Source organism: Macaca mulatta, chromosome 3, assembly GCF_049350105.2.
Source record: "Macaca mulatta isolate MMU2019108-1 chromosome 3, T2T-MMU8v2.0, whole genome shotgun sequence".
NCBI classification, from domain to species: Eukaryota; Metazoa; Chordata; class Mammalia; order Primates; family Cercopithecidae; genus Macaca; species Macaca mulatta.
The window spans coordinates 171289442-171317166 of record NC_133408.1 but is presented as its reverse complement, the minus strand read 5'-3'; the positions used below and the strand labels follow the sequence as shown (position 1 = coordinate 171317166).

General features: G+C 49.6%; 1 long non-coding RNA gene across 1 annotated transcript in view; it reads right to left on the bottom strand.

Moving 5' to 3' along the window:
• Positions 1-8009: 8009 nt before the first annotated feature.
• LOC114677031 (uncharacterized) overlaps positions 8010-27725 on the bottom strand; it is a 50083-nt gene continuing 30367 nt past the window's right edge. Inside the window, exons 2-3 of the long non-coding RNA XR_003728339.2 lie at positions 11842-11916; positions 8010-8063 (exon numbers count right to left, since the gene is read on the bottom strand). This is a non-coding gene — a long non-coding RNA (uncharacterized LOC114677031). The remainder of the gene's footprint in view (positions 8064-11841; positions 11917-27725) is intronic.

Sequence of the window (27725 nt, the reverse complement as noted above, 5' to 3'; positions counted from 1 at the left end):
TTTCCTTAGGCACTCTTCCTCTTCCACCATTTCCCTTGGGTCATATACCCATGAAGAGGATAGGGGTAGGCTATTCTGTTACTTCATCCTCCAGTGCGAGTAGGGCTTAGGAATCATGTTTCTTTTGTTGTCACCTCTGAATGTTATAATGTCTTTCCTAATCCCTACAAAACAATAGGGATCCTTGACTTTATGCTTATACTTTATGTGAAGATACAAATTTGACCTTTAAATAACAGTTGCTCTCCAGATAGAGAACAGAGCTAAAGAAAGGACAGAGAGACAGAATGGTAGGGTAGAAATAGTGCTGGGCTGGGAGCCAAGACCAAAGTGTTCTAACCTAGCAAACCAAGATGTAACCCAGGAGCAGTAAAAGCAGGGTTTGAGGTCAGGGTCTTGTTAGCTGAAATGAGGACTTACTTTGTAGTTCTGTTGTAAAGATAAATGAAACAGTATATATGAGGCACTTAGTACAATACTCATTGCATTGGCCAGGCGCCGTGGCTCATGCCTCAAAATCTCAGCACTTTGTGAGGCGGGTGGATCACCTGAGGTCAGGAGTTCGAGACCAGCCTGACCAACATGGAGAAACCCTGTCTCTACTAAAAACAAAAAATTAGCCAGGCATGGTGGCACATGCCTGTAATCCCAGCTACTTGGGAGCCTGAGGCAGGAGAATCACTTGAACCGGGGAGGCGGAAGTTGCAGTGAGCCAAGATCGTGCCATTGCACTCCAGCCTGGGCCACAAGGGTGAAATTTTGTCTCAAAAGAAAAAAAAAAAAAAAAAAAAAGCCTCATTGCATTATAAAAAATGGTAGTTATTGGCCTGGCGTGGTGGTTCACGCCTGTAATTCCAGCACTTTGGGAGGCAGAGGCAGGCAGATCATGAGGTCAGGAGATCGAGACCATCCTGGCTAACATGGTGAAACCCTGCCTCTACTAAAAAAAGAAAAAAAAAGAAAAAAAAAAGCCGGATGTGATGGTGGGCATCTATAGTCCCAGCTACTCGGGAGACTGAGGCAGGAGAATGGTATGAATCCGGGAGGCAGAGCTCGCAGTGAGCCGAGATTGCACCACTGCACTCCAGCCTGGGCAACAGAGCGAGACTCCGCCTCAGAAAAAAAAAAAAAAAGAAGTTAAAAAAAAAAGGTAGTTATTGTTAATTCTGTTTCATTGTTACACTAATGGTATTGTCACATTGTTTCATACAGTGTTGTGTCACAAGTGCCTTGGAAAGTATCTGGCACACATTAGGGATTCAATAAATATACGTGTCCAATGAATAAATAAATCAATGAGTTCTCAGCTTTGCCAATGACAAACAGTGTGATCTTGAACAAACAACTTCACCGCCCTGGGTCTGTCTGCTCTGCTATAAAGAAGAGTATGGGCACAGGGTTGTCACGGTCCCTCCCAGGGCAGTTCGCCATGCCACAGAACAGGCAGAGCTGGGGGCCAGAGGAAACTCGGTGCTCTGGACAAAAGAAGCATGGGCACTGGTAGAGTGGGCTGGTGAGAAAATGCCAAAAGCAAGGCAGGAGGGTCTGCAGGTCTCCACTTCCCAAAGGAGGCAAGTAATTAGGGCTGCTAATTCCCCTGGACCACAGAACCTCCTCTGTTCTCCCTGGCTCCCTTTGGGTTAAAAGAAGAAGTTGTAGAACTGCAGGGGCGGGCCGGGCATGATGGCTCACACCTGTCATTCTAGCACTTTGGGAGGCTGAGTGAGGCAGGTGGATTGCCTGAGTTCAGGAGATTGAGACCATCCTGGCTAACATGGTGAAACCCTGTCTCTACCAAAAATACAAAAAATTAGCCGGGCATGGTGGCAGGTGCCTGTAGTCCCAGCTACTCAGGAGGCTGAGGCAAGAGAATCGCTTAAACTGGGGAGGCAGAGATTGCAGTGAGCCAAGATTGCGTCCCTGCATCCCAGCCTAGGTGACAGAGGGAGACTCTGTCTCCAAAGGAAAAAAAAAAATGCTGGGGGCTTCCGCCCCAACCCCTCATCCCTGTGTCCTGGGAGCCTTCCAGAGCCTGGGAACTGCCCGGCATTATATCGCCATGGTCTGTGGTATGGGCCTGAAAATTTGGCCTCATTCATTCACTCATGAGGTATCAGACCTAGCTAAGTGCTGGGGCATAGCTGGCAGTTAACCAACTCATCACTGCTCTCATCCCATTCAAGTCAAGGGGCAAGCATGAAACAGGTACTCAAATAATTGATTTCAGGTTGCAATAAGTACCACAAAGAAAAACAAAGCAGGTAACGGGGCAGCTAGGGTGCTTAAAGGAGACTCCCTCGACCCACGGCATCCTCTCCTGGGCTAAGATGCAGGGACTGGCAACTGGGAGACTGTCAAGACCTGGGAGGTTGGAGAGAAAAGAGAGGGAGGGGAAGAGAAAGAACGAACGTGGTTCACAAGGCGGGGCAGGGTGCAGGGAGGCCTGAGTGGCTGCTCCTGGCAATTATATAGGCACCTCCTCCTGCCCCACTTAGCTGAGCCCTGTGAAGGACCAAAAGCTGCCAGTGGCCAAGGCCTTGGCTTTGCCTGGTGCTCACCTGAGTCCTCCCCTCTACTCCCCTCTGGCCTCAATCTTTTCTTTTTCTTTTTTTTTTTGAGATGGAGTCTCGCTTTGTCACCCAGGTTGGAGTGCAGTGGCCTGATCTCAGCCGACTGGCAAGCTCCGCCTCCTGGTTTCACGCCATTCTCCTGCCTCAGCCTCCAGAGTGGCTGGGACTACAAGTGTCTGCCATCATGCCCGGCTAATTTTTTGTATTTTTAGTAGAGACAGGGTTTCACCATGTTAGCCAGGATGGTCTCGATCTCCTGAACTTGTGATCTGCCTGCCTCAGCCTCCCAAAGTGCTGGTATTACAGGCGTGAGCCACCACGACTGGCCTTTTTTTTTTTTTTTTTTTTTTTTTTGAGATGGGATCTCACTCTGTTACCCAGGCTAGAGTGCAGTGGCGTGATTTCAGCTCACTGCAGCCTCCACCTCTTGGGTTCAAATGATTCTCATGCCTCAGCCTCCTGAGTAGCTGGGATTACAGGCACACACCATCATGCCTGGCTAACTTTTTGTACTTTTTACTAGAGACGGGGTTTTACTATATTGCACGGGCTGGTCTTGAACTCCTGACCTCAGGTGATCCGCCTGCCTCGGTCTCTCAAAGTGCTGGGATTACAGGCGTAAACCACCATGTCAGGCCCCAGTCTTTTCTTCAGAAGCCTCCTCAGCACCCCACCCCCAAACCTGAGCTTGTGAGAGTCTATCAGCCAACTCAGAGGCCTGGGCAGGGCCCCAGGGGAGGCCCCAAGATGGCCTGGCCGGGAGTGTTTGTCTGTCTCTGGTAGAGGACTGAAAACACAACAGCATTTTTCCTAAAAATCAAGTGACCCCAAGACAGCTGTCATCTCAGAGGGCTGGGCCTGCAAGACCTCCAGGACTGCTCCCAGATCTCCTGGGCCTGCCTGTCAACGAGCTCCAAGGAGTGAGGACATCACCACCACACTACTGCCACAGTCACCCAGCCTGAATCCAGGGAACAGACCCCAGGAGAGCTGACTCAGGGCTGCCGTGGAGACAGGAGGGGCAGGACAGGGGTTGGGGTGGAGGGCGGACAACCAGGAGAAACTCAGGCCTGACCTCTACTTGATGCCAAACCTCTCCCTCCCACAAGGCCAGTGCTCAAGTTCGCCCTGGTTTATCCAAGCCAACATGTTAGGCCCCCTTGCCCATGAAGTCTTTCTTAATTCTCTCACCTGGATGGAATTAATTGGCTCATTTGTTTCTCAGCAAATATTTATTGCACCTTCCATGTGGCAGCTGATACAGAAAAGTAAAGCAATCCTTCCTTGAAGGAGGCCACATTCTACTGGAGCAGATAAAGAAATGAGTGTGGCCGGGCGCGGTGGCTCAAGCCTGTAATCCCAGCACTTTGGGAGGCCGAGACGGGCGGATCACGAGGTCAGGAGATCGAGACCATCCTGGCGAACACGGTGAAACCCCGTCTCTACTAAAAAAATACAAAAAACTAGCCGGGCGAGGTGGCGGGCGCCTGTAGTCCCAGCTACACAGGAGGCTGAGGCAGGAGAATGGCGTAAACCCGGGAGGCGGAGCTTGCAGTGAGCTGAGATGCGGCCACTGCGCTCCAGCTCCGGCGACAGAGCGAGACTCCGTCTCAAAAAAAAAAAAAAAAAAAAAAAAAAAAGAAATGAGTGTGAAGAATGCTGGACATACGTGTGTGTGTGCATATATGCCTATCCCGTGTCCTGGGAAATCCTTTGGTCTCAAGTTGACTGGGACACTTGGTTACCCTAGAAAAGAACAGGTTCAAAAAAAGAGAGGAAGCCAGGGATCTGGCGAATTCACTGATTAACCACATTGGGTAAATAAGCGTTGGCTGGGCAGGACACAGTGGCTCACACCTGTATCCCAACACTTTGGGAGACTGAGGCGGGAGGATCGCTTGAGCCCAGGAGTTCGAGATCAGCCCTGGCAATATGAGAGATGCCATTTGTACCAACAATTTAAAAATTAGCTGAGTGTGGTGGCACACACCCGTGGTCCCAGTTACTTGGGAGGCTGAGGTGGGAGGATCATTTGAGCCCAGGATGTTGAGGCTGCAGTGAGCCATGATCAGTACCTCTTGAACCACAGAAAGTCAGCTAGCCTGGAATTGCCCAACCAGATTTCTGGCCTTGGATTCAGTCTTTGAAGATTTTTTTTTTTCCTTTTTTCTTTTTCTTTCTTTCTTTTTTTTTTTTTCAAGACAGAGTTTCTGATCGGGCACGGTGGCTCATGCCTGTAATCCCAGCACTTTGCGAGGCTGAGATGGGCAGATCACAAGATAAGGAGTTCGAGACCAGCCTGGCCAACATGGTGAAACCCCGTCTCTACTAAAAATACAAAAATACATGGAAATACAAAATAAATGTAAATACAAAAATACATGGAAGGTGTGGTGGCGTGCACCTGTAATCCCAGCTTACTCAGAAGACTGAGGCAGGAGAATCACTTTAACATGGAAGGCAGAAGCTGCACCATTGCACTCCAGCCTAGGTGACAAAGCGAGATCTCATCACAAAAAAAAAAAAAAAAAAGACAGTTTCCTTCTGTCACCCAGACTGGAGTGCAATGGCATGATCTCGGCTCACTGCAACCCCCACCTCCCAGGCTCAAGTGATTCTGGTGCCTCAGCCTCCAGAGTAGCTGGGATTATAGACATGCGCCACCACGCCCGGCTAATTTTTATATTTTCAGTAGAGATGGGATTTCACCATGTTGGCCAGGCTGGCCTCGAGCTTCTGGCATCAAGTGATCTGTTCGTCTTGGCCTCCCAAAGTGCTGGGATTACAGGCATAAGCCACCAGGCCCAATCAGAGGTGTTTTTTCATGTCACAGATAAGCCACTGCACTCCAGCCTAGGTGACAGAGTGAGACCCTGTCTTCTAAAAAAAAAAAAAAAAAAAAGAAGGTGGCTATAGGTGGACACAGAGAGGGTGTGTCTATATATGGGGAAGTATTAAACCTTTCCTTTCCTTTGGAAGTGTTAGACCCACCACGCCCCTACCCCCATGGTCTTCTGATCCTGACTGCCCTTGGGCAGTTGCCCTCCATCCCTGGCTCATAGCCCCTGCACAGCCCCTCAGCAAGGCTGCAGCTCTCTGTCACCTTTCAATGACCCCTCAGAGGGGGCACACTGGGATTCCATCCCCCTTCAACAGACAGAGGCATCTGGCACCCTCCCTTTGCTGGTAGCCTAGGCCCCAGTGGAATCATGCTTTGGCGATGTCTCCAAGCAGCTGTCTTTAACCCATTCGTGTCCAGCCCACCAGCTTACTCCACGCGCACGTTGACCCCTGTACTCACATTCTGTGTCCCTGTAGAGCCTCAAACACCCTCGAGGCGGGTCAGGGCAGCCTCGGCTAGAGACAACATGACTCTTAGTGTATTCCCCTCTGAGAAGAGACCCAGGAGCGCCCCCCCACCCCCAGCCGAGACAGGGTCAGGAGGAGCAGCAATGTTGTTCTACCGATGCCACGCGTCCACCAGACCCCACGCCTGCCCTCTAGCCACCGTCACGCTCAATGCCGCCTCTGTTGTAAGGCCCCTTGTGAAAAGCCCCTGTGTTGCGGCTCCTGGCTCCAGCGAGGTCTTTGGCACAAGGTCTCCATTCATACCAGGCTCGCCTTTCTTGGCCACACAGGCAGCCCTTGCTCCGAGAGGAAAGCTGCTGGGTGCAGGGTGGATCTTCCCCCTTGGCTCCCAGAGAGGCCAAGACATGCTGCCTGAATTCCCTCTCTCCACCCAGTGCCGCCTTCTGTCTGCCTCCTGGGAAATCTTGACACCAGCTCAGAGGGACAGGGCTGAGGAATACCCTGACTACCGCTCTGCCGGCCATCATCTGAGCCCCTGGCTCCACGAAATGTCAGCGAGAGGACATGCACAGACAAAGCGTACAGACAAAACTTTCTCCCTCTTCCGATGAGCTAGGGGATAAAAAGAGCCCTCTAAAAGACACCTATCTCTAGGGACTGAATAGAGAGTCAGGGCTGAGGAATGAGGCTGCGGACAGGGATTTTATCAGGCTAGCGAGTTAGCCGCCTGGCTTTCTGAAGCACATGCGGTTTGGTGAGTCGGAGTCCTTCGCTATTCTGCAGACCATTCGTGTCCCAAGCAACAGAACACAGCAGTGGCTCTCAAACTTGAATGTGCCTCAGAGTCACCCAGGGGACTTATTAAAACCCGGAGGCCGGGCGCAGTAGCTCACGCCTGTAATCCCAGCACTTTGGGAGGCCAAGGTGAGCGGATCACCTGAGGTCAGGAGTTCAAGACTAGCCTGATCAACATGAAGAAACTCCATCTCTACCAAAAATACAAAATTAGCCGGGCGTGGTGGCACATGCCTGTAATCCCAGCTACTCAGGAGGCTGAGGCAGGAGAATCGCTTGAATCCGGGAGGCGGAAGTTGCAGTGAGCTGAGATCATGCCATTGCACTCCAGCCTGGGCAACAAGAGCGAAACTCCGTCACACAAAAAAAAAAAAAAAAAAAAAACCCAGGCCGGGCATGGTGGCTCACGCCTGTAATCCCAGCATTTTAGGAGGCTGCAGCAGGAGGATGGCTTGAGCCCAGGAGTTTGAGACCAGTCTGGGCAACATAGTGAGACCCTATCTCTACAAAAAATAAAAAAATAAGCCAGGCACGGTAGCTCATGCCTGTAGTTCCAGCCACTAGGGAGGTTGAGGTGGGAGAATCACTTGAGCCAGGAGTTCAAGACCAGCCTGGGCAACATAGTCAGACCCTATTAGACTTCCCTTGGTCCCTACAACCTATAAGGTGAGTAGTCGTTATTCCCATTTCACAGGAAACAAGAGGCCCTAAGGTCCATCACTGGCCCAAGGGTAAGCAACTAACAGAGTGGCAAGCAGCGCAGGTTCTGAGGCCGGGTCGCCCGACACCAAGAGGGGAGGTGGAGTTTGTCAAAAAGCTTCCAAGAGGAAAAGTGACCCAAGCCACAAGGCGAATGCAGTGAGCAGGATGTGCAGTGAAGAAGGCGTGGGGAGTTTGTGAAATGTCATATTGAAATCGGGGGTGTGGGATAATTGGGAAGTGTGGTGGATGTGGGTGGCCAGGTCAAAAGGCCACATCAAAGGGCCTCGCAGGGTGAGTTGTAGAGGCTGGGAGGAGGACACCCTGGCTGCGGGGGGCCTTCGGGGCCACACCAAGGTCCCTGGGCCAGGCACTGCAGCTATAGCCTGCTACTGCAGAGTCTGAAGTTGGCAATAGCACCACTAAGTCAGTACTTCAGGGAAAGTATTCTGTCTGCCAGAGGGGAGCAAAAAGAGCTGGAGGCAAGTTCACCAACCAGGCGGGTACTGGCAGAGAGGGAGGCGACTCCCCTAATATTGTCATGTGGTAACTGGAACAGCCCTCTACGGGTTGTGTACTCCATTTCTTATCACTCCCAACCTCTCCCCTAAGATTATTTATGAGTTGTCATCTTCTGTGCTTTTTCTCACCGTCTGAGGGATCCTCGTGACCCCCAAAGAACTCGATGTCCTGCAGAGAAGGGAGAAGAGGTCACGGTGAAATAAGCTGGCAGAGTGAGGGCCGGCAGACATTTACCCAGATGGCCAAGGACCCCTGCCACATCAAGCGTCACTCAGTCTCTTCAAGACGTCTTACAGAGAGAATTCTTGGGACTCTTTCCCTGTCTCTTTTTCAATCCTTATGATAGAACAGCAGCTTATTCTTTTTTGTTCAGCCTCCAAAGGAGAAGAACAAAAGAGCCCTGAGCCAAGTGAGTGCTCCTCCTAAAGGGTCCTCGGAAAGTGAACAAGTTTCCACCGCCCCGGCGCAGGTGGGGTGTTTTGTCTGCTCGACCCGCCCGCCCAGGGGCTGCTCCCACTGGGGACAGGAGTCCAAGAGTGTGCACTGCCTGATGGAAACGTCCCTGCCATGTACCGGCAGAACCACGCACAAGGCCCATCAGTCAGCCGGGTCACAGAAGTATCTTCTTACATGAGGACAAGTGCATGGGCTGAGTGGGGCCATGCCTGATTTCATTTCTCCTCATCCAGGCTTTTAGTGAGTGGGCAACAGGCCAAGCCGGGCCTGGAGGAGAAAGTCGCCATTCCCATCCATGGCGCCTGTGGAGCACAGCCAGAGGTGGGGGGAGATGCCGTTTGAAGGAGGCTCTTTGGAAATTCTTCACATTTTTTGGCTTTTGTCTCTGGGCATTGAGATGGAGACCCACATTTTACTCTGCGGAGAGTTCCCAGTCTTCCTTTGCATTCAAAAGGAAGATCCTGGAAGAGAGCTGAAAGAATTCTGCGGCTTTTTCATCTCAATGACCAATGGAGTCATTTAGGGGGTAGGGGGTCCAGCGAGATTTGTTTCACTGCATTTCCCTTTCTGTCTATAGCCCCAGCCCCAGGCCCAGGTCCTAAGTGATGTAAATGTGATGCTCTTTCTGGGAAGAGCAGCTCTCCCAGACTCCCTGGGTTCTCGGGTGAATGTGACAGGGAGCCTGGACACCTGGGTTCTGAGGACTCTGCAGGACCTCAGGCAAACCACCGTGAACTTGGAAGCCACATTTCCACCACCTCCCGGCATGGAGGAGAGTTTGGCCACATCCTCTGACTTCCCATCCAGAGAGCAGTGAGGGCACCCATGGTGATAGTCATGGTGTGTTCAGTGTGGGAACATGAATAAGAGGCGGGGACATCACGGATAAGTTCCATCAAGAGCTTAGCCAGAAGCTAACCTCAGCCAGGAATTTCAGATTTCCACATATCTCTCTGTCCAGCAAGCCTTTTGCAGTTGTGAAGGAGGATCTCTGTTACCAATCTGAGATCCCTATCCTTTCATTCCTAGATGAATTGCTCATCCCTCTCCCACCAGATGCCACTTTGCTTCCAAATCAACAAGCAACTAGTGATTCACAAGCAACTGGGGGAGGAGGAAGCTGGGAGGCTGCCCATGAATACCATCCTTTGACTGTCTCTTCTCACTGTCTTCCTGATTCTGGGACTCCAGATCACCTGTACTCTGCAGGGCTTATGTTTTCTATTGTTTTTCTATGACTGAGAAAGGGGTCGCTTGAGCCACCCTATCCTTTTTGTGACCAAAATAAAGTCTTTATCAAGGGCCCAAAGGAGAGATCTTACAGAAAATGGGGCACATATTCCTTTAACTGTTCTCCAGTACCCTCTCATCAGCCTTCTTAGAGATCCTTGTACCTATCGTCAGGTTTTGTCCCCACCCACAGAACTGATCCCCCGCCAAGGGGAAAAACTAGCCTAGGTGGAGAGGCACCAGCCTTTAATACATGAGTCTGCCAGGGCATCATTAACTTACTGCAGGGCCTCAGGGGAATCACTTAGCCTCTCAGCTTCAGCTTTCTCCAGCAAAAAAGGAAAAGGTTGGACTAGAAAACTTCTAAGATTCCTTCCAGACATGGCAGCCCTAAGGCTCAAGTGTGAGCTCTACCTTTTTTTTTTTTTTTTCTTGCTCTGTCACCCAGGCTGGAGTGCAGTGGCACAATCTTGGCTCGCTGCATCCTCGACTTCCCAGGCTCAAGCAATCCTCCCACCTCAGCCTCCCAGAGCTCCACGTCTTACTGCAGGACAACTTATCCATTTCCTTCTTCAGCTGTTCAGGTACTGGCCCTGCCCCTGGGGCCTGGCTATGGCTGCAACACAGTAAGGATCCAATTCCTTTGCGGCTCAACCCTCCTGTGGGTGGCTACACAGTGCAAACCACAGACAGACAATAGCCATCTCTCTGTGCAATGTGGGCCCTGATGAGACTGGCCATTTCTCCAGGCTCTGACCAGTGTCACAGCACTGTAAAGACACCCCTCTCAGGGCCACTGCCCCAGTGTTCCCGGAGGGGGGTCCTTTCTGAGTGCTGGAGCCACAGCCTAAACAGACGCTTAGAACTTGTCTGCATTTTGGCAACTTCTCCAACAGTATTTCTATTGCTTTTTTTTTTTTTTTTTTGGCTTTTGCTTTTCAAATTTAGAAAACACATTTTCCTATGAAAATGGATTATACTGGCTGGGTGCGGTGGCTCACCCCTGTAATCCCAGCACTTTAGGAGGCCAAGGTGGGTGGATCAGCTGAGGTCAGGAGTTCAAGACCAGCCTGGCCAACATAGCAAGACCCTGTCTCTACTAAAAATACAAAATCATCCGGGCATGGTGGCACGCGCCTATAGTCCCAGCTACATGGGAGGCTGAAACAGGAGAGTCGCTTGAAACTGGGAGGCAGAGGTTACAGTGAGCCAAGATCCTGCCACTGCACTCCAGCCTGGGTGACAGAGCAAGACTCCATCTCAAAAAGAAAAGAGAGAGAGAGAGAGAAAGAAAGAAAATGGATTATATTGACTCAAATTTAGAAAACAGTTTCCTCTGAAAATGGATTATATTGACTCCCGTCGGCCCCTCCTTTCTTGAGATAAGCCCAGCAACTCCTTTACAATGAAATCCTGATCATCGGGAAAATGGCCTTTTCCTTTTTGTAGCAGACAGCTCAGCTTCCCACATCAAGGGACAATGCAGTGTTCACTTCCACTAGCCTGGCTCCACTTGAGCTGCAAGCTCCCTAGAGCCCTGTGCTTGCTTCGGTGAATGATTGTGTGCCACTGTGTGTGTTGCTTCATGTGAGTGTTTATCTCTGTGTCTGTGTCTCTATCTCTCTGGCTCTCCCTACATGTGGCTGTCTGTGGCTCTCAGAGGATCTCTCTTTCCCGCACTGTCTGTCAAGGCGTGTGTTGGCGTGTTTGTCTCTCCATCTGCACAGGTCTCTCTGGGCTGTGCACAGATGCTCCTGTTACTCCAGTAGAGTCAGCCCACTTTCCCCTTCCATTCACTGCCAAATTTCAAGTTTTTCTGTAGGTAACCAGTGGTGGCTCGGCGCCCAGGAGCAGCCTCTTTTCTGAACCTGTGCCTTCCCGGAAATCTGAGTCAGCACAGCCAAACTCCCTCCAAAACACAACTCCAATGACAGGAGGATGTGTGGGTGATGAGCCCTTCACCAAGTCTCCACAGGATGACACAGGAGAGATTTTATCCCATATGCCATCACATCAGAAAAATTCAATCACACGTCCCAGGTAGAAGACTCGGCTCTCTCATTAGAATTCTTCTGAAAGTGTCGCTTTTATTGTGTAGTTGACACCAGAAGACCTGGCTCACCTGCAGCCCCCTTTAAAAACACCACCTGCTCCTTGGGACCTGCGGCAGTTGGGCCACAGCTGATTGGACCAAGGGTGGGCACCTGACCTGGATGCTGCTGCTCTATTGGTTGGCCGGTGTCCAAGAGATGGTGATTACCTGAGCCAATCAGGTTCTCCTGCAGCCAATGCCCAGTGGGACCCAAGTGACGGTTGGCAGAGAAGCAGAATGGCTCTGGAAGAAAAGCAGAGAATGGCCCTGGAAGGAAAGCAGGGACGGGAGGGATGGAGCCATGAGGCCGCAAAGGAGAGGAGGCTCAGTGCTCTCTCCCCAGAATGAGAAGCTGCAGGTGCAAGGCTGTACAGCTCCGGGCTCTGTTACAGTGCTTCTCTGCATCCCTACCTAGCAGGTGCCACAGGACACATTGGGTTACTGATACATCCTGTTAAATGGCACCTGGATGGATTGCTGAAACACCTCCTTGCCTTTTGGGGGCTCAGAAACTGATACCCCAAAATATGGCGAGGCGACATGCAGAACTGCGGAAGCCTCAAGGTCTCTCTGACCTTTTCCCCACTCCCATCGTGTCTCCCAAAGAAGCTGAAGTTCCTTTATGTGCCTGAGATCCAGATAATTGTTTTTTTCTTCCCCTTTCTGTAAGACCAAGAATATAACCACACCTGAACAGACCCTTTTGCTGTCAAAGAGAACTATTTCTGGTTAATCTCTGTTTCCTGATCTATTCATTCTCCCCAGTAATCCCCCCAACAGAATTCCTGTTCTCCCCCGTCCATAACTTGTTTTGTCAGGTTGGAATACAAGCTTTTGAATCTCACTGGGCGAGGGGGGTCTTCATGCTGCGGGCTCCCGTGTCTACATGTTAAATAAATGTGTACATCTTTTCTCCTATCAATCTGCTTCATGTCAGTGATTTTCAGGAAAACTTCATAGGGCCAAGGGGAAAGCTCTTCCCTAAACCCTCAAATCACATCCACTCTCCAAAAGGCCAGCACTCAGCTGATTTCTGCTCTTACTGCTTGGGAAGATCCCTGGATCCCTTGGAAGTCAGCCTTCAAGAGCCTTGTTGGCTGTTTTCTTTTGTTTCTTGTTTGTTTGTTTGTTTGTTTGTTTGTGTTGTTGTTGTTGTTTGAGGCGGAGTTTCGCTCTTGTTACCCAGGCTGGAGTGCAATGGTGCGATCTTGGCTCACCACAACCTCCGCCTCCTAGGTTCAAGCGATTCTCCTGCCTCAGTCTCCCAACTAGCTGGGATTACAGTCATGCGCCACCATGCCCGGCTAATTTTGTATTTTTAGTAGAGACGGGGTTGAGAAACACCGTTGGTCAGGCTGGTCTCGAACTCCCGACCTCAGGTGATCCATCTGCCTTGGTCTCCCAAAATGCTGGGATTACAGGCATGAGCTACCATGCCCGGCCTGTTGCCTATTTTCATGTGTTATATGTACAGGTTAGGTGTGCTGCTCAGTGGGGTGTCTGGTACCCTTCCTTGAATGACAGTCTGTGTAACTGAGGCCCTGAGGGAAGTTTGGGTCAATTTCCCATGTACACATTTGAGGTCGGGGTAAACACGGCTGAGAGGCTTTCCTCTCCCTTCATGTCTTTCTCATACCATCACTTGAAGACAGTTCTTCCCCCAGTACCCAATCAAGTGAAATCCTGGATCTCTTTGTCTTTGAATATCAAGGACCATCCACAGAGTACCTACTACCTTGTTGGGTCGCATGAGTTCCCTCCACCCAATGTGCTCCACTCTGGCTGGGCCATACAGTTAAAGGGGAGTGAAGCTGGAGAAGAATGTGTGGACGTTTGAGGCTTTCATCTCTTAAACAAATAGCAAATTCCTCTGGGCTGCCTGTGCTGGAATTAAACAATGATGTGTTCAGGGAGGCTCTAAGGCGTTCCCTTAGCAACGCCCAGGCTGTTTTCAGGCAAGATCTGGTTAAAGAGGAAAGAGAACAAAAATAATAAAGGGACGGGTCTGGATGGAGTCCAGGAAAGGGGGTCTTTTGGCTGAATGTGTGTGTTTTGTGTTCTGATGTGTTTGCAGTCCTCCTTTATGCTAAGTTTCCTCTCGCCTTCCCTGATACGTCTCACTGTTGCGAGGTGGGCTCACTGGAATACTAATGGAGGCTAAGAAGAGCACACGCTACACAGGGGGACCAGTTAGGTAGGGAAAGGTGTCACAGCTGGGACTACCTAAGGGAAAAGTGACACATATGAAACCTGCTAGGCTGGCTCTTGCTATCATAAAGGTCATGGGAGGAAGAGGGTGAGTGGCCAGGCTCCTCAAAGGTGCTTGGGCCTTAGGCAGGGCAGAGGCCTGTATGGTAGAAAACCATCAGACCCTACTCACAGTGTGATCTGTGGACAGCAGCAAAGCCATCCCCTGGGAGCTTGACAGCAATGCAGAATGTCAGGCCACCCCAAGCACGCTGAAGCAGGGTAGGTATTTTGACAAGACACCCAGGCGATGAATGCATGCCTGTAGTTAGAGAAGCAGAGCCCTTTCTCTGTCTCTCCCAGGATTCTGCAAATCAGGTTTGTTTGTTTATTTGTTTGTTTGTTTGTGACAGTCTGGCTCTGTCACCTAGGCAGGAGTGCAGTGGCTCGATCTCTGCTACGTGCAATCTCCACCTCCCAGGTTCAAGTGATTCGTGTGCCTCAACCACCCAGGTAGCTGGGATTACAGGCGTGCACCACCACTCCCCGGTAATTTTTTTTTTTTTTTGAGACGGAGTCTCGCTCTGTCGCCAGGCTGGAATGTAACGGTGTGATCTCGGCTCACTGCGACCTCTGCCTCCCAGGTTCATGCCATTCTCCTGCCTCAGCCTCCCAAGTAGCTGGGACCACAGTCGCCCGCCACCACGCCCAGCTAATTTTTTGTATTTTTAGTAGAGACGGGGTTTCACTGTGTTAGCCAGGATGGTCTCGATCTCCTGACCTCAAGATCCACCCACCTCGGCCTCCCAAAGTGCTGGGATTACAGGCGTGAGCCACAGCCCCTGGCCAATTTTTTGTATTTTTAGTAGAGACAGGGTTTCACCATGTTGACCAGAGTGGTCTTGAACTCCTGGCCTCAAGGGATCTGCCTGCCTCGGCCTCCCAAAGTGCTGAGATTACAGACATGAGCCGCTGCACCTGGTGGGATCCTGCAAATTTATCACCACCTTTCTAGAGTCAAAGTGGACTACTAAGGCAAGGTGGCAATTCCACATAAAACCAAGCAGATTCAGTTTGCTGATTGATAATGCAGTTTTGGGGGGTGTGTGTGTGTGCATGCACACGTGTGTGTGTGTGTTTTGAGACAGGTCTTACTCTATTGCCCAGGCTGGAATGCAGTGGTGCAATCTCAGCTCACTGTAACCTCTGCCTCGTGCATTCAACCAATTATCCCACCTCAGCCTCCAGAGTAGCTGGGATTATAGGCTCACGCCACCATGCCCAACTGATTTTTTTTTTTTTTTTTTGAGACAGAGTTTCACTCTTGTCACCCAGCCTGGAGTGCAATGGCACAATCTTGGCTCACTGCAACCTCCACCTCATGGGTTCCAGCAATTCTCCTGCCTCAGCCTCCCTAAGTAGCTGGGATTACAGGTGCCTGCCACCACACCCAGCTAATTTTTTTATATTTTTGGTTGAGATGGGGTTTCACCATGCTGGCCAGGCTGCTCTTGAACTCCTGACCTCAGGTGATCCACCTGCCTCGGCCTTCCAAAGTGCTGGGATTACAGCATGAGCCACTACGCCTGGTCAATTTTCGTATTTTTAATAGAGACGGGGTTTCACCATGTTGGCCAGGCTAGCCTCGAACTCCTGACCTCAAGTGATCTGCCCACCCCGGCCTCCCAAAGTGCTGGGATTACAGGCCTGAACCACTGCACCCGGCCTTGGTGGGTTTTTTTTTGTTTGTTTTTTTTTTGTTTTTTTTTTTTTTTTGAGACGGATTCTCCTTTCTGTCGCCCAGGCTAGAGTGCACGGATCTCAGCTCACTGCAAGCTCCGCCTCCCGGGTTCATGCCATTCTCCTGCCTCAGCCTCCTGAGTAGCTGGGACTACAGGCGCCCACCACCTCACCCGGCTAGTTTTTTGTATTTTTAGTAGAGACGGGGTTTCACTGTGTTAGCCAGGATGGTCTCGGTCTCCTGACCTGGTGATCCGCCCATCTCAGCCTCCCGAAGTGCTGGAATTACAGGCTTGAGCCACCGCGCCCAGCCTTGGTGGGTTTTTTAACATCGATTTTCTGTGATCATGATGACAAAGATGATGCTGATGGTGAAGATGACATGGGTTGAATTGTGCCCCCTGCAAAAAGATATGTTCAAGCCCGAAGCCCTGGGACCTGCAAATGTGACTGTATTTGGAAACAGGATCTTTGTGGATGTAATCAGATCATTAGAGTGGACCTCATCCAATAACTAATGTCCTTAAAAGAAGCAAGACAGCCGGGTGCGGTGGCTCACACCTGTAATCCCAGCACTTTGGGAGGCTGAGGCAGGCGGATCACGAGGTCAGGAGATTGAGACCATCCTGGCTAACACGGTGAAGCCCCATCTCTACTAAAAATACAAAAAATTAGCCAGACGTGGTGGCACATGGCTGTAATCCCAGCTACTCAGGAGGCTGAGGCAGAAGAATTGCTTGAACCCAGGGGGCGGAGGTTGCAGTGAGCCGAGATTGCGCCACTGCACTCCAGCCTGGGCAACAGAGCAAGACTCCATCTCAAAAAAAAAAAAAGCAAGAGATTTGGACACAGACACACAGGGAGAATGCCATGTGATGATGGGGGCAGAGATGTGTCACCTCTCAGAGTGATGGTGTCACAGCCAAGGAGTGACAGGGATTGATGACAGCTGTCAGAAACTAGGAGACAGGCATGAAACAGATTTTCTCTCAGATTTCCCAAGAAGGAACTAACCGTGCCAACACCTCAGTTTCAGACTTCTGGCCTCCAAATTGTGGGACAATAAATTTATGTTATTTGGAGCCACCCAGCTTACAGTTCTTTGTTCTGGCAATCCTAACAAACTAATAGATAGTTTCCTCTCTTAAAGCACTTTTATATGCATTTTCTTGTGAAAGCAGAGGCAAAGAAGCATTTTAACACTTTACAAACAAGAAAGCCCCTTTAGCTGGGCATGGCAGCTCAGCCTGTAATCCCGGATATTCAGGAGGTTGAGGTGAGGGGATTGCTTGAGCCCAGCAGTTTGAGGCTACAGTGAGCTATGATCACACCAACGCACTCCAGCCTAGGTGACAGAGTAAGACCCCGTCTCAAAAAATAAATAAATTCTTTTTTTTTTTTTTTGATACGGAGTTTTGCTCTTGTTGCTCAGGCTGGAATGCAATGGTGTGATCTTGGCTCACCGCAATCTCCACCTCCCGGTTCAAGCGATTCTCCTGCCTCAGCCTCCCGAGTAGCTGGGATTACAGGCATGTGCCACCATGCCCAGCTAATTTTTTGTATTTTTAGTAGAGATGGGGTTTCATGATGTTGGCCAGGCTGGTCTCAAACTCCCAACCTCAGGTGATCTGCCCTCCTTGGCCTCCCAAAGTGCTGGGATTACAGGCGTGAGCCACCGCACCCAGCCAAAATAAATAAATTCTTAAAGAAAGCTGCTTTATTACTCTGAGAAGTCACAAAGTGATGGTCCTAAGGCCACAGAGTGGGGAAGTCATGAAGATGGGCCTGTGCAAAGAAGTTCACACTCCGGGGATGGGGGCCTGCTGCCTGGCCTGTGCATCTGACCCTCGGTAGCTGCCCCAGACCTGAGACCACCAAGGACTCTGAGTGGGAGGGAAGAACAGTGTCATGGGGCTCATTCTTTCCAAAGTGAAGATCCCACAGCTCCTCTTCCATCTGTATCACATGGGCTCACAGGTGCTGTCTGCAATGTGTGTCCCAGCTCAAAACTGGATGTACCAGCCTGGGCAACATAGCGAGACTCCATCTCTACAGAAGATCCAAAATTAGCCGGGCCTGCTGGCGCTCGCCTGTCGTTCAGCTACTCGACAGGCTGAAGTGAGAGGATTGCTTGAGCCCAGGAGGTCAAGGCTGCAGTGAGCCATGATTGCACTGCACTCAGCCTGGGTGATAGAGCAAGACCCTGGCTTAAAAAACAAACAAACGAAAAAAATTGACATAACCCAAGTATGCATCCTACATGTGGTCCAGAAATTCTAACTGGAGTTATCAAACATCACTTCACCTCCATAGTGACATTGCCCTGAAGCCCCCAGATCCTGTTTTATTTTCCTCCTAACACTTAACCTCACCCACAATGCTCCTGCCTATTAACTTAATTTCTGTATATTTCCTGTCTCCCTTAATAGAATGTAAATTCTGGTCCCCAGAACAGAGCTTTGTCCATGACAGGCCCTCCACAAATAATGGGAAGAGAACCTGTTAAAAATAAAATATAATGGCATTTGCATGTACTGAAATGTTAAGCGGCCACTGAGAAGAAGGAGTTAGATCCACGTAGTCAGTCCACGGGAAGATGGCCATGATATCACTGGGGCGGGGGAGCATGTTGAAGAGTCATATACATTGTATGATCCTGGTTTTGAAATATATATATATATATATATATGCAAATATTCATGGGTTTTTATTATTTTTTATGTGGAGACAGATTCTCTCTACGTTGCCGAGGCTGGTCCCAAACTCCTGGCCTCAAGCAATCCTCCAGCCTTCCAAAGTTCTGGGATTACAGGCATAAGCTACCGTGCCTGGACAGTACTTTTGTGTATATATATGTACACACAAATACATACGTTTAGATATATATTATGTATTTGTATATGTACATGTCTATATATGTGTGTGTGTGTATATACATACATATATAAAGAGAGAGGGGACAGATATACACTAACTATTACAGTGTGTGAAAGGAAAATAAAAACTTGGGATTCCAATTCACTCTGCCAAAAGGAAAAAATTAAGCTGAAAGCTGAGTCATGGAAGAAACTGCCATTCCTTTTGTTCCTAAGCAGACAGTAGCTACAGATAAAAGATCAAACATCTCCACAGGCAGCTACTCTATGTTCACCTTATCTTACGTAAAGTTCTGATTGACTGAGTGCAAGACAAATACAAAATTGACTATTCCCCAATTATTCCTTTTCTCTTGCAACATGTGGATTATGGTACCCACCTTTTCTCCCCTGCAGCCTGCTTTTCCTCTTTAAATATTGAAATCCTCAAAATCATCCTTGGAGAGAAACATAGAACACAGACCTTTTTTGTGACTTTCCGTGTTTTTCTCCTGGGCTGTCTTAACCTTGGCAAAATAAACTTCTAAATTGATTGAGACCTGTCTCAGATTTTTGTTTTTGTTTTTGTTTTTGTTTTTGAGGTGGATTCTCACTCTATTGCCCAGGCTGGAATGCAATGGCATGATCTTGGCTCACTGCAACCTCCGCCTGCCAGGTTCAAGCAATTCTCCTGCCTCAGCTTCCCGAGTAGCTGGGATTACAGGCACCTGCCACCATGCCTGACTAATTTTTGTATTTTTAATAGAGACGGGGTTTCACCATGCTGGCCAGGCTGGTCTTGAACTCCAACCACAGGGATCAGCCTGCCTTGGCCTGCCAAAGTGCTGGGATTACAGGCGTGAGGCACCACGCCAGGCCCTGTCTCAGAATATTTTTTTTTTTTTTGGCTTACAAGTGGCTACCTCCTGGAGGTGGAGAGGAAGGGAGCATGGTGGGAGCCAGAAGCCAGGGACCAGGGCCAGGCTAAAGGAGGCAAAGCATAAGGCCAGTTACTTGCTGAGGGAGAAAATGTGCCAGAGTCAGAAGAGGGACATGAGGGAGGAAGACCAAGGACAAATTCTACCTCTGTGGCTCTTTGGCCAAGCGTTGGCTAACTAGGCCGCTGATCTGGGGATAATCTCTTGTGCATTTTCCTTTTTGTTTGTTTTTGAGACAAAGTCTCACTCTGTTGCCCAGGCTGGAGTGCAATGGCATGATCTCGGCTCACTGCAACCTCCGCCTCCCAGGTTCAAGTGATTCTCTTGCCTCAGCCTCCCGAGTAGCCAGGATTACAGGCATGAACCACCATACCTGGCTAATTTTTGTATTTTCAGTATAGACAGGGTTTCACCATTTTGGCCAGGCTGGTCTCGAACTCCTGGCCTCAAGTGATCCGCCCTCCTCAGCCTTCCAAAGTACTGGGATTACAGGCGTGAGCCACCGTGCCCAGCTTCCCTTTTTCCACTCCTGCTGCTGTTTCATTGTGCATGCCTGGGCAGGGTGACAGTTTGCAGAATCAGCAGGCAGGGCTAGAGCAACCTTTCCTCCCCTACGGGACATAAGGGAGCGGCTTTCCCCCATGGACTTCTAGGCTCTTTGCTGAAAATCAGTAATGGAAGTGTTGACAAGCGGGTATGAGGGAAGGTCTGGTGTGTGCATTAGGGTAGGAGGAAGAGGGTGACCAGAGGGACTTGCTGAGAAGGCCACGCAGGAGTGGGCCCCGCCTCATCAGACCTCAGGCTCACCTTCCCATCCTCCAGGTGACCAAAAGGCTCGCAGGATGTCTCTCTGCCTCTCCCTAACACAAACAAGCACAAGCAGAGATCCCTGCCCCAGACGAGAGTGCAGTGTCACAGGCTCTTTTTTTCCTGAGACAGAGTCTTGCTCTGTGGCCCAGACTGGAGTGCAGTGGTGTGATCTTGGCTCACTGCAACCTCTGCTTTTCGGGTTCAAGCAATTCTCCTGCCTCAGCCTCCCAAGTAATGGGATTACAGGTTTCCATCACCACACCCATCGAGTTTTTGTATTTTTAGTAGACAAGGTTTCACCATGTTGGCCAGGCTGGTCTCCAACCTCTGACTTCAAGTGATCTGCCCACCTCAGCCTCCCAAAGTGCTGGGATTACAGGCGTGAGCCACCGCACCCAGCCATGACAGGGGTTGTTGAAAGTCCAGCACAAACACTGTAAAAGTATTGCTATTTCTCCCCAACCTTGCCAGCATCTGTTGCTTCTTGACTTTTTAATAATCGACATTCTGACTGGTGGGAGATAGTATCTCATTGTGGTTTTGATTTACATCAGTGGTGTTGAGTTTTTTTTTCGTATGTTTTGTTGGCTGCATGTATGTCTTTTTTTGAGAGGTATCTGTTCATATCCTTTGCCTACTTTTTAACGTGGTTGTTTGTAAATTAGTTCAACCATTGTGGAAGACAGTACAGCAATTCCTCAAAGATTTAGAACCGGAAATACCATTTGACCCAGCTATCCCGTTACTGGTTATATATCCAGAGGAATATGAATCATTCTATTATAAAGATACATGTATGCATATGTTCACTGCAGCACTATTCACAATAGCAAAAACATGGAATCAACCCAAATGCCCATCATTGATAGACTGGATAAAGAAAATGTGGGCTGGGCACGGTGGCTCACTCCTGTAATCCCAGCACTTAGGGAGACTGAGGAGGGCAGATCACCTGAGGTCAGGAGTTCGAGACCAGCCTGACGAACATGGAGAAACCCCACCACTACTGAAAATACAAAATTAGCCGGGCATGGTGGTGCATGCCTGTAATCCCAGCTTCTCAGGAGGCTGAGGCAGGAGAGTCGCTTGAACCCAGGAAGCAGGGGTTGCGGTGAGCCGAGATTGCGCCATTGCACTCCAGCCTGGGCAACAAGAGCAAAACTCCATCTCAAAAAAAAAAAAAAAATGTGGTACATCCGCACCATAGAATACTATGTAACAAGATCATGTCCTTTGCAGGAAGATGGATGGACCTGGAAGCCATTATCCTCAGCAAACCAATTCGTGACCAGCAAACACTGTGTTCTCACTTAGAAGTGGGAGCTGAACAATGAGAACCCATGGATACTGGGAGGGGAACAACACTTGGCCACTGGCTAGGGCTCTGAGCCCAAGCAAGGGGCTTCCCTTCTCCCCAGCAGGAGTAGCACCTGTTTGCCTGGTCTAAGGGTTGCTGTGGAGGGCAGTTGGAGCAGGGGTCTAGCAAAGAGGTTGAGAACACAGTCTCTGGAGCCAGATTCCTTGACTTTTCAACCCATTACCTGTGTGACCCTGGAGAAGTTACTTAATCTCCCAGTGCCTCAGTTTTCTCACATGTAACACGGGGATAATAATAATAGTACCTACTTCATAGGGTTATTATGAGGATTAAGTATATTAATACACGTAAAGCGTCTAAAACAGTCTCTGCCTATTAAGATCATGTCTGCAAAGCTCTTTGCAGAATACCTGACTCTGGATAACACTCAATACTGAAAAAATAGAGGGAGATTATGGGCCAGGTGGTGCACAAGCCTGGAGTCCCAGGTACTTGGGAGGCTAAGATGAGAGGTTCACTTGAGCCCAGGAGTTTGAGAAAATGTAGGAGAGGCCAGTCACAGTGGCTCATGCCTGTAATCCCAGCACTTTGGGAAGTCCAAGCAGGTGGATCATTTGAGGTCAGGAGTTCAAAACCAACCTGGCCAACATGGCTAAAAATTCAAAAATTAGCCAGGTGTGGTGGCGTGTGCCTGTAATCCCAGCTACTCGGGAGGCTGAGGCAGTAGAATCGCTTAAACCTGGCGGCAGAGGCTGCAGTGAGCCGAGATCACACCACTGCACTCCAGCCTGGGTGACAGAGCAAGATCCTGAAAAGAAAGCAAGCAAGAAAGATGTAGGAGAATATCTTTGTGAGTTAAAACTGGAAAGGAAATCTTTTTTTTTTTTTTTTTTTGAGACAGAGTTTTGCCCAGGCTGGAGTACAATGGCGTGATCTCGGCTCACCGCAACCTCTGCCTCCCAGGTTCAAGCAATTCTTCTGCTTCACCCTCCCCAGTACCTGGGTTACAGGCATGAGCCACCTTCCCTGGCTAATTTTGCTTTTTTTTTTTTTTTTTTTAAGTTCTCCATGTTGGTCAGGCTGGTCTCGAACTCCTGACCTCAGGTGATCTGCCCGCCTTGGCCTCCTAAAGTGCTGGGATTACAAGCGTGAGCCACCACACCCAGCGGAAAGGACATCTTTTACAAATGTTTATAGATTTTGGGGGTATAAATGGAGATTTCTTACACGCATATATTATGCAGTGTAGCCTGGGCTTCTAGCATACCCATCACCCGAATAGAGCACATAGTACACAGCGGGTAAGTTCTCACCGATCACTCTCCTCCCACCCTCCCACCTTTTGGAGTCTCCAGTGTCCATTATTCCACTCTGTATGTCCATATGTACCCATCGTTTAGCTCCCACTTATAAGTGAGAATACGCAGTATTTGACTTTCTGTTTCTGAGTTATTTCACTTAAGACAATAGCCACTTAAGACAATAGCCTCTAGTTCCATCCATGTTGCTGCGAAAGGTATGATTGCATTTTTTTTTTTTTTTTTTTTTTTTTGAGACTGAGTCTCGCTCGGTTGCCCAGGCTGGAGTGCAGTGGTGTGATCTCGGCTCACTGCAAGCTTCGCCTCCCAGGTTCACGCCATTCTCCTGCCTCAGCCTCCCAAGTAGCTGGGACTACAGGGGCCCACCACCGTGCCCGGCTAATTTTTTGTATTTTTTTAGTAGAGACCGGGTTTCACCGTGTTAGCCAGGATGGTCTCGATCTCCTGACGTCGTGATCTGCCCGCCTCAGCCTCCCAAAGTGCTGGGATTACAGGCGTGAGCCACGGCGCCCGGCTTTTTTTTTTTTTTTTTTTTTTTTTTTTTTTTGAGACAGAGTTTCTGTTGCCAAGACTCGAGTGCAGTGGCGCAATCTGGGCTTACTGAAACCTCCGCCTCCCGGGTTCAAGCGATTCTCCTGCTTCAGCCTCCTGAATAGCTGGAGCTACAGGCATGCACCACCACGCCCAGCTAATTTTTGTATTTTTGGTAGAGACGAGGTTTCACCATACTGGCCAGGATGGTCTCCATCTCTTGACCTCATGATCCATTCGCCTCAGCCTCCCAGAGGGTTGGGATTACAGGCACGAGCCACCACGCCCAGCCTGATGTCATTCTTTCCTGTGACTGAGTAGTATGCCATTTGCTTTATCCAGCCCTCTGTTGATGGACATTTAGGCTGATTCCACAACTTTGTTATTGTGAATAGTGCTGCAATAAACATATGAGTGCAGGCATCTTTTTGATATAATAATCTTTTTCCCTTTGGATAGATACCCAGTAGTGGTATTGCTGGGTTGAATGGTAGTTCTGAGTTCTTTGAGAAATCTCCACACTGTTTTTCACCAAGGTGGTACTAATTTACATTCCCGCCAACAGCGTGCAAGTGTTCCCTTTTCTTCACATCCTCACCAACGTCTGTTGTTTTTTGACATTTTCGTAATAGCCATTCCGACTGATGTAAGATGGCGTCTCATTGTGGCTGTAATCTTCATTTCCCTTATGGTTAGTGATGTTGAGCATTGTTTCATATGTTTGTTGGCCACTTGTAATGTCTTCTTTTGAGAAATATCTGTCCGTGTCCTTTGCGCACTTTTTTTAATGGGGCTACTTGTTTTTTTCTTGTTGAGCTATTTGAGTCCCTTATAGATTCCGGATATTAGTCCTTTTGTCAGATGCATGGTTTGCAAATAATCTTTCCTATTCTGTAGGTTGTCTGTTTACTGTGTTGATTATTTCTTTTGCTATGCAGAAACTTTTTAGTTTAATTAAGTCTCATTTGTCTATTTTCGTTTTGTTGCATTTGCCTCATAAATATTTGCTGTTATTACTGTAGTCTAGTCAGGAGGAATAGAAACCCACACTGGGGTGGGACAGTAAGAAAAGACAGTGACAAGGAAGAAGGAAGAGAACAAATGCAGTCAGTGATTGGACTTAGGGAGTGGAGAACAGGGGAGCCTGGGGAAGGCCTGGTTTCTTAGCCTGGGTGCAGGCAAGATGGCAGGAAAGCTGGGATCAGAGGCACAGGACCATTGTGGCCATGAACCTGTGAGATACTCTTTTAAACTCTTCTGCCTGAGCGGCTGATGAACGTGGAGCAATGGAAAAATACCTGTAGCAGCGCAGAACAGAGGTGAGGCAGGTGCGGGGAGGGGCAGAGCCTACCCAGCTGGCCCAGAGAGGGCTTCCAGAGTGAGAGGTGCTTAGTCTGGACCAGCACAACGGGTCCGGGTCCTTGGAGAGTTCCAACCCATTCACCATGCTAAGCCTGGGATGGATGCGTGTGCATGCAGATGTCCAGGGAGCTCCTAGGAGGGGCTGGGGAAGGCGGCAGGGCAGAGGGTGTGGGCAGGGACATAGCCAGTAAAAGTATGTCCTTTACCCAACCCCTGAGGGATGGATCCCTCAAGGACAGAGGTGCTTTCTAGGGTGGAGAGGATGGGCAGAGCCGTCCCCAGAGAGGAAGCTGTGCAAACGCAGGCCCAGACCCAGGAAAACACCCAGCCTGTGCAGAGGAGACCAGGAGGCCCCTGAGAGGGCGAGGAGGCAAGGCGGTTAGAACGGCTGAGACCGAACTGTGAAGGTTCCCATGACAGACACTGTCAGACCTCTGAGCCCAAGCTAAGCCGTCATATCCCCTGTGACCTGCACGTATACATCCAGATGGCCTGAAGCAAGTGAAGAATCACAAAAAAAGTGAAAATGGTCAGTTCCTGCCTTAACTGATGACATTCCACCATTGTGATTTGTTCCTGCCCCACCTTAACTGAGGGATTAACCTTGTGAAATTCCTTCTCCTGGCTCAGAAGCTCCCCCACTGAGCACCTTGTGACCCCCACCCCTGCCCGCAAGAGAAAAACCCCCTTTGACTGTAATTTTCCTCTGCCCACCCAAATCCTATAAAACGTCCCTACCCCTATCTCCCTTCCCTGACTCTTTTTTCAGACTAGCCCACCTGCACTCAGGTGATTAAAAAGCTTTATTGTTCACACAAAGCCTGTTTGGTGGTCTCTTCACACGGACACGCATGACGGACAACACACACACACTCCACACACTCCACACATACCACACACACCACACCACACACTTACACTACACACACATACCACACGCCACACATACACACACTGCACCACACACTCACGCTACACACTGCAGCACAACACACACAGCACACACACCACACTCTGTACCACACACTCATGCCACCCACTCACACCACACACTCAGACCACACACACATTGCAGCACCACACACACCACACCACACCACATACACCACAATCTGCACCACACACTCACACCACACATATACACGCTGCACCACACCCACTACACATACCACAGACTACACACACACTGCACCACACACACTACGCAAAGAACACACGCCATACACACACACTACACTCACACTACACACACACACCACACACACTCTGCACCACACACTCACACCACACATATACACGCTGCACCACACACACTACACATACCATAGACTACACACACACTGCACCACACACACTACACAAAGAACACACGCCATACACACACACTACACTCACACTACACACACACACCACACACACTCTGCACCACACACTCACACCACACATATACACGCTGCACCACACACACTACACAAAGACCACATGCCACACACACACACTACACTCACACTACACACATACCACACACACTCTGCACCACACACTCACACCACACACTCAGACCACACACACATTGCAGCACCACACACACACACCACACTCTGCACCACACACACCACACATACATATGCCACACCACACACTTACACTACACATACACACCACACACACCATATACACACTGTACCACACAAACACTACACACACACTGCACTCTGCACCACACACTCACACCACACATGTACATGCTGCACAACATACACTACACACACACCACACTCATCACACACACTGCACCACACACTCACACCACACAAACTATACTACACACACTATGCCACACTCAGACCACACACACACACACACACACACAGAACCACACACACCATACACTGGACCACAGACACACGTATAATGCACCACACACATTTCACACACACAACACCCACACATTTCACACACACAACACCCACACATTTCACACACATAGCATTTGCACATACACATACACCACCAACTACACACTACACATGCACATTACATCCTTAACTACCTAAACACGTGACAAATTACACCTGTACACTACTCATGCCCACAAGACCACCTGTCATGCACATACTACCCCTCCCCCCACACACCCCCCCCACACACACACACACACTGCACCACGCTGGAGTTATGCCTCTAATAAATGTGAGCACTGACTTGTAAACAACCTGAATGAATAAAAGGTAAAAGGCTTTCAGCCTCTCATGCCACTGGTGGGCATTCAGACCCCAAATAAGGTTTGCATCTCCTGGATTTGGGGAGACCTCAGGGAACTCCGTCCCCACTTCCTTCCCATCAGCATCACAGGACTTCTCTCTGTCACTTGTGACCAGGCCAAGGTAGAAGCTGCCCCTCCCAGCTGGAGTTCCAGCCCCACAGGCCTGCTCCAGCCCCTCCTATCTCCCTCTGACGCACTTTGGCACCTTCCTGTCTTGGAGGACCCTGCCCCCAGAGGGCCCCCTCCCGCCTCTCCTTGGATAAACTCAGGTTATCTGTCCATCTGCTGGCCACTGGCCTGTTTATCTTCTTAGGGCTTTCTTCCTGAAATAGCTCAGGGTTATCTAAGCTGCGGGTGTGCCCCCGCCTGCCTGACAGCCACCTCCACCCCTCCAGGGAGATTGGTCACTCATCCCCAGCAGTCCTTCTCCTTTAATCCAGACCTGAATTCCACACTTACTAGACTAAGCTGGAGCCCTTCCTGGGGAGGCTCCGCACCTCCACCTCCATCAGGTTTCCCAACTGCCATGCATGTCCAGGACAGTACCTGATGGCTTCTGTTCTCCCTGGGGGAGGTGGTCAGGGCTCGTGAGCTCTCCAGTTACCCCTGAAAGTTGCCAAACTCAAAGCCAAGCTCATCTGAAATCCTCTACCTCTCCTACATTGCCATTCAAACAGTCACGTCAAAGACCTGGTGTCCAATAGCTCACGAGGGTGACTACAACTA